The sequence below is a fragment of the Pongo pygmaeus genome, chromosome 3 (assembly GCF_028885625.2).
Source record: "Pongo pygmaeus isolate AG05252 chromosome 3, NHGRI_mPonPyg2-v2.0_pri, whole genome shotgun sequence".
Lineage (NCBI taxonomy): Eukaryota > Metazoa > Chordata > Mammalia > Primates > Hominidae > Pongo > Pongo pygmaeus.
The window spans coordinates 182481546-182498474 of record NC_072376.2 but is presented as its reverse complement, the minus strand read 5'-3'; the positions used below and the strand labels follow the sequence as shown (position 1 = coordinate 182498474).

The 16929-nt window shown below is 43.1% G+C and overlaps 1 protein-coding gene across 2 annotated transcripts in view; it reads left to right on the top strand.

Annotated features, from left to right (window-relative positions):
• Window positions 1-16402: 16402 nt before the first annotated feature.
• The window catches only part of SH3RF1 (SH3 domain containing ring finger 1), a 176986-nt gene continuing 176459 nt past the window's right edge, over window positions 16403-16929 (top strand). Inside the window, exon 1 of one of the 2 annotated variants that reach the window (XM_054485177.2) lies at window positions 16403-16732. The gene's annotated coding sequence lies outside the window, so the exon portion shown is untranslated. The remainder of the gene's footprint in view (window positions 16733-16929) is intronic. The other variant, XM_063664278.1, reaches the window with a different exon arrangement.

Genomic DNA, 16929 nt, shown 5'->3' with positions numbered 1-16929 from the left:
GCTTTTTTCTCTTAAAGCAGGGGTCCCCAACCCCTGGGGGCCATCACTGGTACTGTGTCACACAGCAGGACTTGAGTGGCGGGCAAGCAAGCTAAACTTCTTCTGTATTTACAGATGCTCCCCATCACTCGCATTACCTCCTGAGCTCCACCTCCTGCCAGATCAGCAGTGACATGAGATTCTCATAGGAGCATGAACCCTATTGTGAACTGTGCATGCGAAGGATCTAGGTTGTGCACTAGGTTACGAGAATCTAATGCCTGATGATCTGTCACTATCTCCCATCACCCACAGATGGAACTGTCCAGTTGCAGGAAAACAGGTTCAGGGCTCCCACTGATTCTTATGGTGAGTTGCATAATTATTTCTCCTACTGATTCTTATGGTGAGTTGCATAATTATTTCATCATATATTACAATGTAATAATAATAGAAATAGAGTGCATGATAAATATAATGCACTTGAATCATCCTGAAACCACCCCCTCACCCCTGGTCTGTGGAAAAATTGTCTTCCATGAAACCAGTCCCTGGTGCCAAAAAGTTTGGGGACTACTGATCTAGAGGATATTATTGGGGATTATTATTATTATTAGCAAAATTTACTGATGGCAATATATGAATGTTAATGTCCCAATTTTGATGGTTGTATTGTGGTTATGTAGGAGAATGTCTGTGAGATGCCAGGGCATCACATTGGCAAATTATTCTGAGATGGCTTAGGAAAATAAAAGTTCTTTATATTGTACTAGCAACTTTTCTGTAAGTTTGAAAGTGTTTCAAAGTTGTTTAAAATTAAAAAGTTATAGAGAAAGTTTTGAAAAGACTATTTACCAACTGGGAAAAGTATTAGCAATGCAAATATCAGATAAGTGGTTAAAATTTTAACATACAAAAAGCCCTTATTAAACTGAGGAGATAAACACTAATCAATTCATGGGTGGGCACAGTGGCTCATGCCTGTAATTACAGCACTTTGGGAGGCCAAAGTGGGCAGAACACTTAAGCCCAGGAGTTCCAGACCAACCTGGGCAACATGGCAACCCCCATCTCTACCAAAAATACACACACACAAAATTGGCCAGGCAGCATGGTAGCACGGCCTGTGGTCCCAGCTACTTGGGAGGCTGAGGTTAGAGGATCGCTTGAGCCCAGGAGGCAGAGGGTGCAGTGAGCTGAGATCATGCCACTGAACTCCAGCCTGGGTGACAGAGCGAGACCCTGTCTCAAAAAAAAAAAAAAAAAAAAAAAAAGGCTAATCAATTCAACTAAGAAAAAACCCAACTGACAAATAAACTAATTAAAAGAGATTACTAATAGTCAGGAAAAAATGCAATTTAAAATACTGGCCAAGCATGGTGGCTCATGCCTGTAATCCCAGCACTTTGGGAGGCTGAGATGGGCGGATCGCTGGAGGCCAGGAGTTGAGACCAGCCTGGGCAACACGGTGAAACTCCGTCTCTACTAAGATTACAAAAATTAGCCAGGCAGTAGTGCACGCCTGTAATCCCAGCTACTTGGGAGGCCGAGGCAGGAGAATTGCTTGAACCCAGGAGGTTGCACTGAGCAGAGATCATGCCACTGGACTCCAGCCTGGGTGACAGAGCAAGACTCTGCCCCAATATAAATATTGGCCAGGCGCGGTGGCTCACATCTGTAATCCCAACACTTTGGGAGGCTGAGGCAGGCAGATCACCTGAGGTCAGGAGTTCGAGACCAGCCTGGCCAACATGGTGAAACCCCGTATCTACTAAAAATACAAAATTAGCTGGGCATGGTGGCGCATGCCTATAATCCCAGCTACTCAGGAGGCTGAGGCAGGAGAATCACTTGAACCTGGGAGGCAGAGGTTACAGCGAGCCAAGATCGCGCCATTGCACCCCAACCTGGGGAAAAAGAGCAAAACTCTGTCTCAAAAAAAAAAAAAAATTAATTAATTAATTAATTAATAAACACACACACACACACACACGCACATATATAACCACACATACATACATACATACATATATACACATATATATAATCCGTATATATATGCATATCAGATATCATGAGGCACCTACCAAAGTAATACAAATGTAAAAGCACAACAGCCAGCAAGGGTCATTTGGGAATGTGGAATGGATATTTTCATGCTTTCATGATAGATATCTGAATGTTCCATTTTTGTGGTATGAAATGTGGCAATATCTATTAGAAATACGCATTCCCCTTGACCAGCAAATTCCATCCTGAAGAATCTATTCTCTACATAAGGATATAGAAACAAGAATGTTTATTGCAGCTTTGTTTTTCATAGCAAAAACCAAAATAATGAATGACTACTAATAGCAAAATGATTGTGGGCTGGGGGTGTGGCTCATGCCTGTAATCCCAGCACTTTGGGAGGCTGTGGCAGGAGGATGCTTGATCCCAGGAGTTTAAGACCAGCCTGGGCAACGTAGCGAGACTCCATCTCTACCAAAAAAAAAAAAAAAAAAAAAAAGCTGGGCACGGTGGTGTGTACCTCCCATGGTGGAAAGACTGAGGTGGGAAGATTGCTTGAGCCTGAGAGATCAGGGCTGCAGTGAGCCATGAGTTGTGATAGTGCCACTGCACTCCAGCCTGGGAGACAGAATGAGAAAGAAAAAAAAGAAAAGAAAATTAAGAAAGAAAAAGAAAAGAAAAATGATTGGGATACAATCATCTCATGGAAAACTATGCAGCCATTAGAATAAGTTAGCTCTACGCCAGTTGACTGAATAGGATTCTTACAATATATAGTTTTAGAGAGGAAAAGCAAGATGCAGAGAAATGTATATGTATAAAACAGAATCCTTTTTTTTTTTCTTTTTTTTAGAGACTGTCTCAACCAGGCTGGAGTGCAGTGGTGTGATCATAGCTCAATGCAGCCTCAAACTCCTGGGCTCAAGCAATCCTCCCATCTCCGCCTCCTTAGTAGCTAGGACTACTGGTGCACACCACCATGTCTGACTAATTAAAAAAAATTTTTTTTTGTAGAGATAGAGTCTTGCTATGTTGCCCAGGCTGGTCTCAAACTCCTGGTCTCAAGCAATTCTCCTGCCTCAGCCTCCCAAAGCACTGGGAATTATAGAAGTGAGTCACTGTGCCTAGCTGAATCCTTTTTTTTTTCTTTATATGTACATATGCTTTATAAATGGTTACATGAGCATGTAGAAAGATAGGAAAGCAAGCCACATAGCCGTTACATTGGTTAGGAGGGAATGATGGATACAGGTAAGAAAAAGGAGATGAAGTCCAGGTGCAGTGGCTCACACCTGTAATCCCAGCACTTTGGGAGGCCGAGGCGGGCAGATCACAAGGTCAGGAGATCGAGACCATCCTGGCTAACATGGTGAAACCCCATCTCTACTAAAAATACAAACAAATTAGCTGGGCGTGGTGGCGGGCGCCTGTAGTCCCAGCTACTTGGGAGGCTGAGGCAGGAGAATGGTGTGAACCCAGGAGACAGAGCTTGCAGTGAGCCGAGATTGCGCCACTGCACTCCAGCCTGGGCAACAGAGCGAGACTCCATCTCAAAAAAAAGAAAAGAAAAAGGAGATGAAGAACTTTGATGGTATTGTTGCATTTTGACTAATTTCTATCACTCTACTCACAAGTCTTACGATATAGGTTAATTGATTACTGAGATGCTAGCAGTGTGGATAAACTAAGTGAGAAAGACTGCTACTGTGGAAACAGTGAGAAGAAATCATCTGCTGCCAAGCCTCAAGTAAGAAGGCTGGATCTGAGAAAACCAACAGTTGGAAGCAAGACAAGTGACTAACATGCTCAGAAAAAAAAATGTGAGAACGGAGGTCCAAGAAGAATTAAAGATAAAATCTACAGGGAAAGATTATTTACCAAAAGTGGGTGAAGAGGTGGTGAGTAGGAGAGGAGGATTCCAAACGTAAGAGTCAAGCATCAGGGGATGGCACAGGCCAAGAATGTGTAAAGACTTAGGATCAGGTTCTTACAATGAGAATCACGTCAATGAAAGCTGGGTCTGGAGCTCAGCGATATCAGAGAAGTAAAGGTGCTGGCAAAGCAGTATGGTTGGGATGGGCCCTCCAAAACTCTTCCTCCTATATGGCACTTCCAAACCCTCACCATTAAAGGTTTGGGCAGCTTCTGATGGCTGTAAAAAGAGAAGAAAGAGAAAACAAGAGAAAAGTTTCTAAGTACAGTCATGCATAGCTTAACAATAGTGATATGTTCTGAGAAATGTGTCACTGGCGATTTCATCTTTGTGCAAACATCATAGAGTACCCTTACACAAATGTAGAAGGTATAGCCTACTACACATCTAGGCTATATGGTTTAGCCTATTGCTCCTAGGCTACAAATCTGTACAGCATGTTACTGTGCTCAATACTGCAGGCAACTGTAACACAATGGTAAATATCTGTGTATCTAAACAGAAAAGACACAATAAAAATATGGTATAAAAGATTTTTTAAGTGGTACACCTGTCTAGGGACAATTACCGTGATTGGAGCTTGCAGGATTGGGAGCTGCTCTGAGTGAGTCAGTGAGTGAGTGGTGAGTGAGTGTGAAGGCCTAGGACATTACTGTACACCACTGTCGACTTTATAAACACTGTACACTTAGACTACACTAAGTTTATAAAAAAAGATTTTATTTCTCCAATAGTATAGTAATCTTAGCTTACTGTAACTTTTCTACTTTATAAACTCTTTAAAAATCTCTTTACTCCTTTGCAATAATACAGCTTAAAACACAAACACATCGTACAGCTATACAAAAATATTTTCTTTATTTATATCCTTACTCTACAAGCTTTTCTCTATTAAATTTTTTTATTTTATTTTAGATCAGGGAGTACCTGTGCATGTTTGTCACATGGGTATATGTGTACTGGTGCAGTTTAAACTTCTAGAGTACCTATTACCCAAATGGTGAGCATTGTACTCAATAGGTACTTTTTCAATCCCTGCTCCTCATCCACCTTCCCTCTTTTTAGAGTCCCCAGTGTCTATAATTTCCACCTTTATTTCCATATGTACTTACTGTTTAGCTCCCACTTATGAATGAGAGCATGTGGTATTAGGTTTTCTGTTTCTAAGTTCACTTGGGTTAATGGCCTCAAGCTCCATCCATGTTGCTGCAAAAGACATGATTTCATTCTTTAATTTTTTTTCATTTTAAACTTTTTTGTTAAAAATGAAGACATAGGCTGTGTGCAGTGGCTTACGCCTGTAATCCCAGAATTTTGGGAGGCCAAGGCGGGTGGATCATGAGGTCAAGAGATTGAGACTATCCTGGCCAACATGGTGAAACCCCGTCTCTACTAAAAATACAAAAATTAGCTGGGTGTGGTGGCCATGCCTGTAGTCCCAGCTACTCAGGAGGCTGAGGCAGGAGAATCACTTGAACCAGGGAGGTGGAGGTTGCAGTGAGTCGAGATTGCGCCATTGCGCTCCAGCCTGACGAGAGAGTGAGACTCCATCTCAAAACAAACAAACAAACAAACAAAAAACCAAGCATGGTGGCTCACGCCTGTAATCCCAGCACTTTGGGAGGCCGAGGCAGGTAGATCACGAGGTCAAGAGATCGAAACCATCCTGGCCAACATGGTGAAACCCCGTCTCTACTAAAAATACAAAAATTAGCTGAGTGTGGTGGCCCACGCCTGTAGTCCCAGCTACTCAGGAGGCTGAGGCAGGAGAATCGCTTGAACCAGGGAGGCGGAGGTTGCAGTGAGCCGAGATTGTGCCACTGCGCTCCAGCCTGGGCGACAGAGCAAGACTCCATCTCAAAAAAAAAAAAAAAAAAAAAAAAAAGACATAAGCACACACATTAGCCTAGGCCTACATGCTATCAGGATCATCAGTATCACTGTCTTTCACCTCCATATCTTGTCTTACTGGAAGGTTTTCAGGGATAATAGCACACATGTAGCTGTCATTTCCTAGGATAACAATGTCTTCTTCAGGAATGCCTCCTGAAGGACCTGCCTGAAGCTGTTTCACAGTTAGTTTTGTTTTTAATAAGTAGGAGTATACTCTAAAATAATGATTAAAAAGTATAGTAGAGGAAATACATAATCCAGGAACATAATCGTTTATTACCATTAGCAAATATTGTGTACCATATATAACTGTATATGCTATGCTGTTATACCACTGGCAGCACAATACGCTTGTTTCCACCAGCATCACCAGAATCACCATCACCAATCACCAGCATCACATAGTGCAATGTGTTAATCACATTGCATTATGACTTTATGATGGCTACAACTTCACTAGGCAACAGGAATTTTACAGCTCCATTATAATTCTGTGAGACCACCATCATATATGCAGTGTGTTGATGGAAAAGTCACTCTGTGGCATGACCGCACAAGATTTAAAAATATAGACTTCTAGTGTTATCAAGAGAAAACTGCTACTAAATGCCTCAATGCAAAATAATCATGGCAATACCAACACTAATACTAATAATACTAGGACTGGTTAAGCTTTACTGAGTTCTAAGTCCCATGTAAATACACTGAGCACTTCGAATGTATTACCTCTTTTGGCTGGGTGCAGTGCCTCACGCCTGTAATCCCAGCACTTTGGGAGGCAGAGGCGGGCAGATCACTTGAGGTCAGGAGTTTGAGACCAGCCTGGCCAACATGGTCAAACCCCATCTCTACTAAAGATACAAAAATTAGCCAGGGGTGGTGGTGCACACCTGTAATCCCCTCACGCCTGTAATCCCAGCACTTTGGGAGGCAGAGGCGGGCAGATCACTTGAGGTCAGGAGTTTGAGACCAGCCTGGCCAACATGGTCAAACCCCATCTCTACTAAAGATACAAAAATTAGCCAGGGGTGGTGGTGCACACCTGTAATCCCAGCTACTTAGGAGGTTGAGGCAGGAGAATTGTTTGAACCCAGGAGGCGGAGGTTGCAGTGAACTGAGATCACACCACTGCACTCCAGCCTGGGTGACAGAGCAAGACTCTGTCTCAAAATAAATAAATAAAAATTAAAAAAAATAAACAAATGTATTATCTGTTTTAAGCTTCACGACAACCTATGAGGTAGGTACCATTATCTCCATTTTACAGACAATGAAACTAAGGCTCATATCTTAGTTTCTTAAGATAGTTTCTAAGGCTTAAATATCTTTCTTTCTTTTTTGTTTTGAGATGGAGTTTCACACTTGTCGCCCAGGCTGGAGTGCAGTGGCGCGATCTCGGCTCACCGCAACATCCGCCTCCCAGGTTCAAGTAATTCTCCTGCCTCAGCCTCCCTAGTGGCTGGGTTTACCGGCATGTGCAACCACACCTGGCTAATTTTGTATTTTTAATAGAGACGGGGTTTCTCCATGTTGGTCAGGCTGGTCTCAAATTCCCGACCTTAGGTGATCCACGTGCCTCGGCCTCCCAAAGTGCTGGGATTACAGGCATGAGCCACCGCGCCCGGTGGTTAAATATCTTTCTTAAAGTCACATAAGTAGAAATTTTGAGCCAGGACTCAAACCCAAGTCTGTCTGACTCTACAGTCTTAACTACTATGTTTGTACAGTAACTGATGTTTATAATGATGGCTCAGTCATCTGTAAATGTTAATTTTTTCAATGTCCTCTATTTCAAAAGTCAGTGATACATACTATATATATATATATAATATATATATAATTTTATTTATTTACTTATTTATTTATGTTTTTTGAGACAGAGTCTTGCTCTGTTGCCCAGGCTGGAGTGTAGTGGTGCAATCTCAGTTCACTGCAACCTCTTCCTCCCGGATTCCAACGATTCTCTTGCCTCAGCCTCCTGAGTAGCTGGGATTACAGGCATGTATGACCAAGCCTGGCTAATTTTTTTTGTATTTTCAGTAGAGAGGGAATTTCATTATGTTGACAAGTCTGGTCTCAAACTCTTGACCTCAACTGATCTGCCTGCCTCAGCCTTCCAAAGTGCTGGGACTACAGGTATGAGCCACTGTGCCCGGCCAATACCTACTATATTTTAAACGTTTTCCTCCAAATAAAAGTTGGTTTTTTAGAGCAAACCATTCTTTAATAATTCTGGATAGCTGAAATTTTAACTATACTTTTTAGTAATTGGAGCTTTACAAATTGATTGAAATTGAGTTGCAAATAAAAGTTTTATGAAATGCTATAAAATATATTAGTTGTAAATTCTGAGTACTACATAAATTCTATCTATTGCATTTCCTTGTGAACTTCAATTTTTAAAAAGCCTCTTTAATGTTTTTGGCAGGATTATTTTTCTAAATAATGCTTCAATAAGGACTTTTTCTTGGCAATCCATGTGATTTCCTGGAAGTTACTGCTGAGTATATACTTACTATGTAAACATAAAACTTGATTCTCCTAGTAAAAGTATCAACCATTTCCAAATGCCAATAGGCTTTATAAGCAATTTGCAGCTTGTGAGTAAAGCCATCCCTCTTTTTTCCCCATATTTTCTTTAATGCTTTGTAGTATGGACCACAGACTATTTTCAAATTCTTCTTTGCTTTAAGATCCTCCCTCCCCCTGACCTTTTGACTAAACATTTATTCATTTTCCTATAGTGAAGGATCTGATTTTAAAACTCTGGCCAACTTACCTGATCACATTTCCTCTAATATGTCAACTTAGCCATAACAGCTTTGAACATCTAACCTTTCCTTAACCCCCGTCACATTCATACAACTACACATAACAATATATACAGTTCCTTTTCATTTATCAAAAGAAAGAATCCTTGGGGAATAAAGATTTGACAGCTCCTGTTACAAGATAATTGTAATACTTTAAAAAAGGAGAGAAAGAGAGATGAGACAGATGGTGTACACTGGAGACATGTGGAAGTTTGCTTGAAAAATAGCTTCAGAAATTCAATTGAGACTGAAAAGAAATTATGCAAATCATCATTTTTGCATAAAAGCATTATGGAAAACAAGGAAATTATCTTAATCTTTAGTCTTCCACAATCTTGTCAAAGAGAAAGAATGTCAACTGGACTGATATCATCTTGGGTTCCTATTTTTTTAAACACTCTACAGCCTTTTATTTGAATTACAGGGGAAAGAGATTATTCGAGGAAGATTATTTAAGACATTATTTTCTATATTGCTACACTTAGGTTTAATTCAGTAACATCAGTCATTACTAAATTTTTTGATGAGTTACTCAGTACTTTTATTATATGTATAATTTACATGGGGAAAGCTTTGTAATAAATGTATCAGATACTCTATCAGATTAACTTATATGGCATAAAAAGATGATGGAATTTAATTTTTAAAGTTATGTTGGCCGGGTGCAGTGGCTTATGCTTGTAATCCCAACACTCTGGGAGGCTGAGGCAGGTGGATCACTTGAGGTCAGGAGTTTGAGACCAGACTGGCCAACATGGTGAAACCTCGTCTCTACTAAAAATACAAAAATTAGACAGGCATGGTGGCATGAGCCTGTAATCCCAGTTACTAGGGAGGCTGAGGCAGGAGAATCACTTGAGCCTGGAAGGCAGAGACTGCTGTGAGCTGAGATCGTGCCATTGCACTCCAGCGTGGGCGACAGAGTGAGGCTCTGTCTCAAAAAAAAAAAAATAATAATAATAATAAATAAATAAATAAAAGAGTTAGCTATAAACAGAAGAAAATGTTATGATGGGATCATTTCTACTCATTATGGAATCACAGAATATAGGCTTGTATTTGATTACACATATGAATTAGGGTGGATAAACTAATAAAGGCGGCCAACATCCTTTGCCTAACACTATAATTTAAAAAGAAACCTGGGTCATAATTTTTGAGTTTCTAGTGAAACCATGCACGTTTTCTTTTTGTGTGTATTTTTAAGCTGGCCTATTTAGATGCATTAGAAAAGTTTACCATTATCTTTAAATTTGATCAGAAAGAAAGAAGTCTGAAAATTGATAAATAATCTTTAATATATAAAGATGGTTACCAAGGAAGATTATGGAATTTCATTTCCTGAAGATGGTTAGATAAAGTGATGGATATTTATCTAGTCTCTCCCTAATACTTTGGTTTAGGTAAAGTTTGCTTGTGAGCAAAAAGACCACTTCAAGGTTTGAACTTTTAAAATGATAATGGCATTTGATAAGAAAAATTAGTTTTAATAGAAAGGAACAACTCATTTTTTTTTCCTCATATAGGTTAAATTTATCTTTGAACTTTGGTCAGAAATATATTAGAGGCATCTAATTTTCAGGCATGTTTTTGTTGAAATTTAACAGTACTAAACAATAGGACCTTCTGAGGCTTAATACGGGTGACCTCTGTTCACATTTGGGGTCCTGGAGCGGGCTGGGGCCAGCGTGTGTGTTTCTCTGGGCAGGCTAATATTTTAGCTCCCTTTAAAAACTGATACCCTTTAAAAATCTGTCCAGTATTTATTAAGAGGAGAGGCTGAGCACTGTATGGAGGGTGGGTAGGGAAGAGGGGCACAGACTGGAATGAATGGAGGTGGCCACACTCAATCCCTCTCCTATTGTCCCTAGCAAACTAGCTCTGGCTCATAGATCCCATATCCTTCTCAACAAAAACAAAGCCCTAGAGTGCCCTTTTAAAATTAGCTTCCCTGGTCAGTGCCTGGGTTATTTCCTTTTAAATATGCCTCTGGACAAGCCTACGTTTGTGTTTCTCAGTTTGTGGTCCCAGAATCATGTACATAAGAATCACCTGATTCTTGAACCCACGCTGGACCTACTAACTCTCCAGGGATGAGGCGAGTGTGTCTGAATTTTAAACCAGTGTTGCAGGTGGTTCTGATTGCGTTAAACCTTGAGAATCTCTCCCTGAAGGCTGGGTTAGATTAGTCCGTATAGAGAACTCTAACTTTCCCCAGGTATTTCATTGTCAAACACAGCTTCTCTAGCTGGTGTGGTGGCTCACGCCTGTAATCTCAGCACTCTGGGAGGCCAAGGTGGATGGATCGCTTGAGCTCAGGAGTTCAAGACCAGCCTAGCAAACATGGCAAAACCCCATCTCTACCAAAAATACAAAAAATTAGCTGGGCATGGTGGTGTGTGCCTGTAGTCCCAGCTACTCGGGAGGCTGAGGTGGGAGGATCGCTTGAGCCGGGAGGTGGAGGTTGCAGTGATATTGTGCCACTGCACTGTAGCCTGGGTGACAGAGCAAGACCCTCTCTTAAACAAAACAAAACAAACCAACCCAAAAAACAGCTTTTCAAATGTTCAGACCTGTTTCAAGAAGGCTGGAGGAAGATGCAGTTCAGTTACCTCCTACTCATCAGTCTAACTTTCTTCCTAGCATCCTTCCTGATCGAACTGAAATCCTTGGGGAGTGCCTATAAATATTCCATCTGCTCAGATTTTTTTGCCAGACAGTGGAGTTTGCACCACCTTCCCACTACTGCAGACCAAAATAGCCTCTCTGGGCTTGCCTGACTCTAAGAGCCCGGTTTCCTGACAACTATGGTGCTTCATGACCACTTGGCTTTACACAAGGGGATTCCATTGCCCTTAGATGTCCTTTGTGCAGTTGGGATGGAAATAATTAACGCTGGAAGGAACCTTAGATAGAATCCAATCCACTTACTAATTATATGGAAACAGATGCAGACAGATACATAGTAAAAAAGGCAAGAAACAAACATTTTATTGGGTCCCTACTAAGTGCCAGGAAGGTGCTATACTAGGTTTTTCATTTTGTCCCTAGTTTTTTACATCAGGCTTTCAAAGTATATATTATATCCATTTGTATAGATAAGGAAGTTGAAATTCAAAAAAATTAAAGAAATTTGCAAAGTCATTCAGTTAGGTAGTGGATCTATAAAAACAATACTGTCATTTATTAAGCACTTACCATGTGTCAGGCATAGTTTTAAGCATTTCATTTTTATTAACGTATATAAAATCACCACAAAAACTCTGTGGTAGGTAGTATTGTTATGCCTATTTTACAGGGGGAACTCAGGCACTGAAGACTGGAAAGTTGCCCAAGGTCACCCAGTTAGTAGGTTGTAGAAACGTTGACTCCAAAGCTCTCTCCATAATCAGGTACACTAGAGAGAAATGGAAGCAGGTACTTATTGTCCAAGTAGGAGACAGGCAGGACTGAAATAAGGATTGGGAGGAAAAGAGAGATGTAAGAAGCACTTCTGATGCTCTCTGGATCATCCATCTGGATGGTAGGAGGGGGAGGGATCAGCGGGAGAAGGGGAAGCTGAAGATAATCTGCATTTTCTTGCTTGCCTGGGGAACTGAGGGGATGGTGACGTCATTAACTAAGACCTTGAATAAAGATAAAATGGCATTGCGTTTATGTTCTGTGTTACAGAGCTGGTGTTTAGCTGTTTCTGCAGCTTAACTGTGAAACATAAGAGGAAGAATCAAGAATCATGTGTCCTCACCTTCTACATCAAACTTACTGATTGACAGTTTATAAGAAAGACTCTCAATGGAACTTGGAACATTGCCTGCCTGATTTCCCATTTGTAGGGCAGTGAGGTACTAAATATCTATGTAGATTTAGGATAGCAAGAAATATAACTGTATACTTGATTATCTCCTTATTTGAGAATTAGTTACTAGACCCCACTATGTGTTGGCTGTGAAGGACGTAATGGTAAAGAAGACAGACCCAGTCACTGCCTTCAGGGAACTTATATTCAGGTAAAGAAGATAGGCAATAAATAAGGAATCAAAAAAATTAGACAGCAAAAAGTGCTGCAAAGAAGACAGAAAGAGTACTATGCTGGGATGCAATGGTGCAGGGTCCAAGTGACAGTGAGTCTTGTAAGACAAAGACTATGTTTGACTCTAAATTTCAGGCATGATGGGAAGAAATTGATGAGTTTGGAGCAATGTAGTAACTGATATGTTATGCATTTTTTGTTGCTCACTCTGAATGTTACTACATTCTGGGCGAGGTTATGGGGAAAAGAGTGGAAACAGAGAAGCTGGTTTAGGAGGGCCAGAGACAAAGGGTGATGGTGGCTTAAATAAACTTGCACTGGAGGCAAAGGAAAGTGGGTATAAATTGAAACATATTTTGGGAGAAGCTAGCAGAATTGATGGAGAGGAAAAGGGAAATCAAAGATGACCCCAGGTTTCTAGTTTGAACAACTGAATGAAGAGTGCTATCATTTACCAATATCATGGCAACTGGAGAAGAAACAAGGTTTGAAGGAAAATGATAATCAGACACATGTATATATATCCGTGTGAAAGCATAGTACCAAAGTTTACCAAAGAGTGCTCTGGACTGGATATTTAAGTACCTGATTTTTGTCACTACTTAGAGCAGTAACTTATCTACATCTTGTTTTTTCCCATCTACATGGAAATAATCATATCTGTCTTTACCGCTTCTGAGGGATGCTGAGAAGATAGATGAGATAATATATAAGAAAGTCCTTTGAAGTCTTGGGAGGATAAGAACTGTGTAAACGCAAGCTATCATTATTATGTCACAGGGTGTGTTTTCTGTTTTTCATGGTTCTACTCAGTCACAGGGATCTTAAGCACAACATGCTTACATTCCTTCCTTCATGTTCAGTTCCCAGACATGAAAAGATGAACATGCTTCTCTTCCCCAACTGCCCCTTTCCCTATAGTATTGACAGGACTTTGCAATTACTAGAATTATACCAAACTTATTTATTTATTCGAGACAGAGTCTTGCTTTGTCACCCAGGCTGGAGTGCAGTGGCGCAATCTCGGCTCATTGCAACCTCCACCTCCCAGGTTCAAGCAATTCTCCTGCCTCAGCCTCCCAAGTAGCTGCGATTACAGGTGCCTGCCACCATGCTTGGCTAATTTTTTTTTGTATTCTTCCTAGAGATAGGTTTTCACCATGTTGGCCAGGCTGGTCTTGAACTCCTGACCTCAGGTGATCCACCTGCCTTGGCCTCCCGAAGTGCTGGGATTACAGGTGTGAGCGACCATGCCTGGCCTGTCCCAAACTTTTTTAAGACCCTGAGAAGAAATGACTTTGCCCAGAATAACTGCCTGGATGATTCTTGGCAGATTATGATAATGATGCTATCTGACTTTAATAGAGATATACAGATTACAAAGAACCAGCATGTTGTCTCATCTAGTCATCCCACAACACTCTGAGAAAGAGATTTTTTTTTCACCATTTGACAGAAAATGGCTCAGGAGGTTAAAGTAACTTGCCTAAAACTTCACTTTACAGCTGGAGTAGCTGAAGCTAATAAAAGTGTTGCGTTCTAAAAACTATAGCATGCACCAGGGGCATTCAAAGAACTGCAGCCACATCCCAGATAATATTCATGAGAGGTATGCCAGATTCTTTGACCACTGCAGTCTTGGGACACATTGTCTTCAGTTCTTTGAAAATGGGTGTGGCCAAGCACCGTGGCTCACGCCTGTAATCGCAGCACTTTGGGAGGCTGAGGCGGGCAGATCACCTGAGGTCAGGAGTTCGAGACCAGCCTGACCAATATAGAGAAACCCCGTCTCTACTAAAAATACAAAATTAGCCGGGTGTGGTGGGTGCCAGCCTGGGCAATAAGAGTGAAACTCCGTCTCAAAAAAAAAAAAAAAAGAAAAGAAAATGGGTGTGACTATTGATTTTCTTTTGCCGGGAGTTTCAAGAGCTGCACCATTCTACCTATGACCTTGTGTACTGCTCTCTAAAAACACACACGAAACCAAAATAAGAACACAATAAAAATTGTCCCTTGCTTTCGAGTAATTACATGATTAACAGTTTCTTCTTTCCCTTGGGAACAGACACACTGCTTTGCTTTGCCTAGGATGGGGATATGACGGTCCTGTGCAAAAGACAGGGCCTTGGAATGGTGGAAAGAGAACTGGACTTGGAATCCAGAGAGCTGGGACTGAGTCTTGGTTCAACATTACCTACTGTGTGATCAGGGGAAAGTTAACCTATTTGAGCTTCAGTTTTAATAACCGCAAATAATCCCTATCTGTTTATTGACTGTAATCTTCTGGTCAGCCTCATCATCTATCTGCACAGTTCCACATGCAGAACTAAGTAGTAACTTTCAGTTTGTAAACTGGACTAGAAATTCTCCATTCCATTCATTCCTTCTGTCGTCTTTCTCAGCTCAAATGCCCATGTATTTGCTCACTTCTAATGGAAGGGGAAGTGGGCTATTATTTTTGGTGTTCATATATTATGACTCTCAGCATATGAATCTATTTAGAATAAGGCTGAGACAAGATGACATAGAGGGTTGCTGTAAGAATTGAACTTATGCATGAAAAATGTTCAGCACAGTGCCTGATTTACAGTGAGTGATCATTGTTAGCTGTTATAATTTTTTCAGGCTTATGTGATCCTTATGTCTTGAATGGTTTAGCTATGGTCCTAGCTGGAGACTAGAGGATAAACTGAGACTCCTCGTCAAATCATAAACCTAGTTGGTGGCTGGGCAGAGATTTCTTGCATCATCTGTTGCAACCCTTTCTTCTTATAACCACCTAGTTTCTGCCCACCTTTGAGGAAAGGTATTTGGGATAACTTTTTGTAAATTGATGGTAAATGCAAATATAGTAACGTCAACTTTAGATCAATGACAAAATTTTAACTTGCTTCTCCACTAAATCGAGACTGAAAAACCTCAAAACCTATGGACAAGATGTTTTTCAAAACTCCACTTCGGTTTACAGGTGTGTGCTTGGAGCAATCAAAACAAAAATTACTGCGATGAGGGCAGCCGCCCAGGCTCAGATAAAAGAGGCCCCTCTCAGCGTGCTTTGCGGTGCCAGCCCGCCCACCTGAGGTCAGACTCAATTCTCCCCACTTAGGGCAGGGATAACAGAGCCCCCGAGAATGGGTTGGAAGTCCGTACTACCGTTTTCCTAGCCTTGGGCTTTGGGGCCAGCGGTCCTCCAGGCTTGCTCCGGTTTGGGTCCCGGGGTGACTGATGGCTGGGTGCGGACAGGTGGCCGCGGCACTGTCCCCATCGATTCACCACGCCGCTCTCGGCCCTAAGGGGCAACACTTCGCTCCGACTCTACCAAGTAAGTGTCGGGGGTGGGCAACCAGACGCAAAGCGCAGCGGGATCGGTTCCCGCCAGGACTGCTTCCGCCGCCTCCGCGGACCCAGCCCCTCCCGTGCCGCGACTCGCCCAGCCTGGGGAGGAAGGGTCCGTCCAGGGCGCCCAGCCCCGCCGAGGGGAGGAGGAGGCGGCGGGACCCTGCCCCGGGGCTTCTTCCTGCTTTCCCCAGCCTCCACTCCCGCAGCCTCCCCGTCCGGTGGCTCCATTTTTCAGGCGCGTTCTCCTCAGGGAGAAGGCGTCCGTCCCCGAGCCTTCCCCTCGTAGTCCCCTGGGGGCCCCGCTCCCCATCCTCTAGGCTCTTGCAGCGCCCCCTCAGGCCGCCGCCCCAATCCCGTCCCCGGGCTCCGGCGGGGTACTGGGCGCAGGTCACCTCAGCGCGGGAGGCCGGCGCGGTGGCGGGTGGCTCCGAGAGGTGCTGCGCCCGCTCCCGGGGAAGGCGCTGTGGCGCGGGGCCGCCCCCTTGCGCCCCGGGCGCCGGCTGCGGCCCGGCCTCCTCCTCCTCTTCCTCCGCCCTCCTTGGCTGGGAAAGTGGGAGGCGGCGGCGGCGGCGGTGTGGTGTGTGTGCGCGCGTGAGGGGGGCAGCAGAGAGGAGTCTCCTGGTGCCGCCGCGGCGTCAGAGACATAGCGAGCGGCAAGCGCGGTGGGGCCGCATCTGCATCAGCCGCCGCCGCCGCTGCGGGGCCGCGAACAAAGAGGAGGAGCCGAGGCGCGAGGTAGGGCGCGCGGCCGGCGCGGGGTCGGCGGGGACCCAGCGTCGGCGGACCCCTAGCCGCGGAGAAGGCGGTGGTCTGGGCATTCCCCCATCCCCGCCCTGGGTCGGTCTCTCTCTCTCCTCGCCCTCGGGTCCCCGTGGGCCGGGAATCAGGACCTGCGGAAGCGGAGCAGCCCGCGGCCTCTGCCTTCTCCGGGC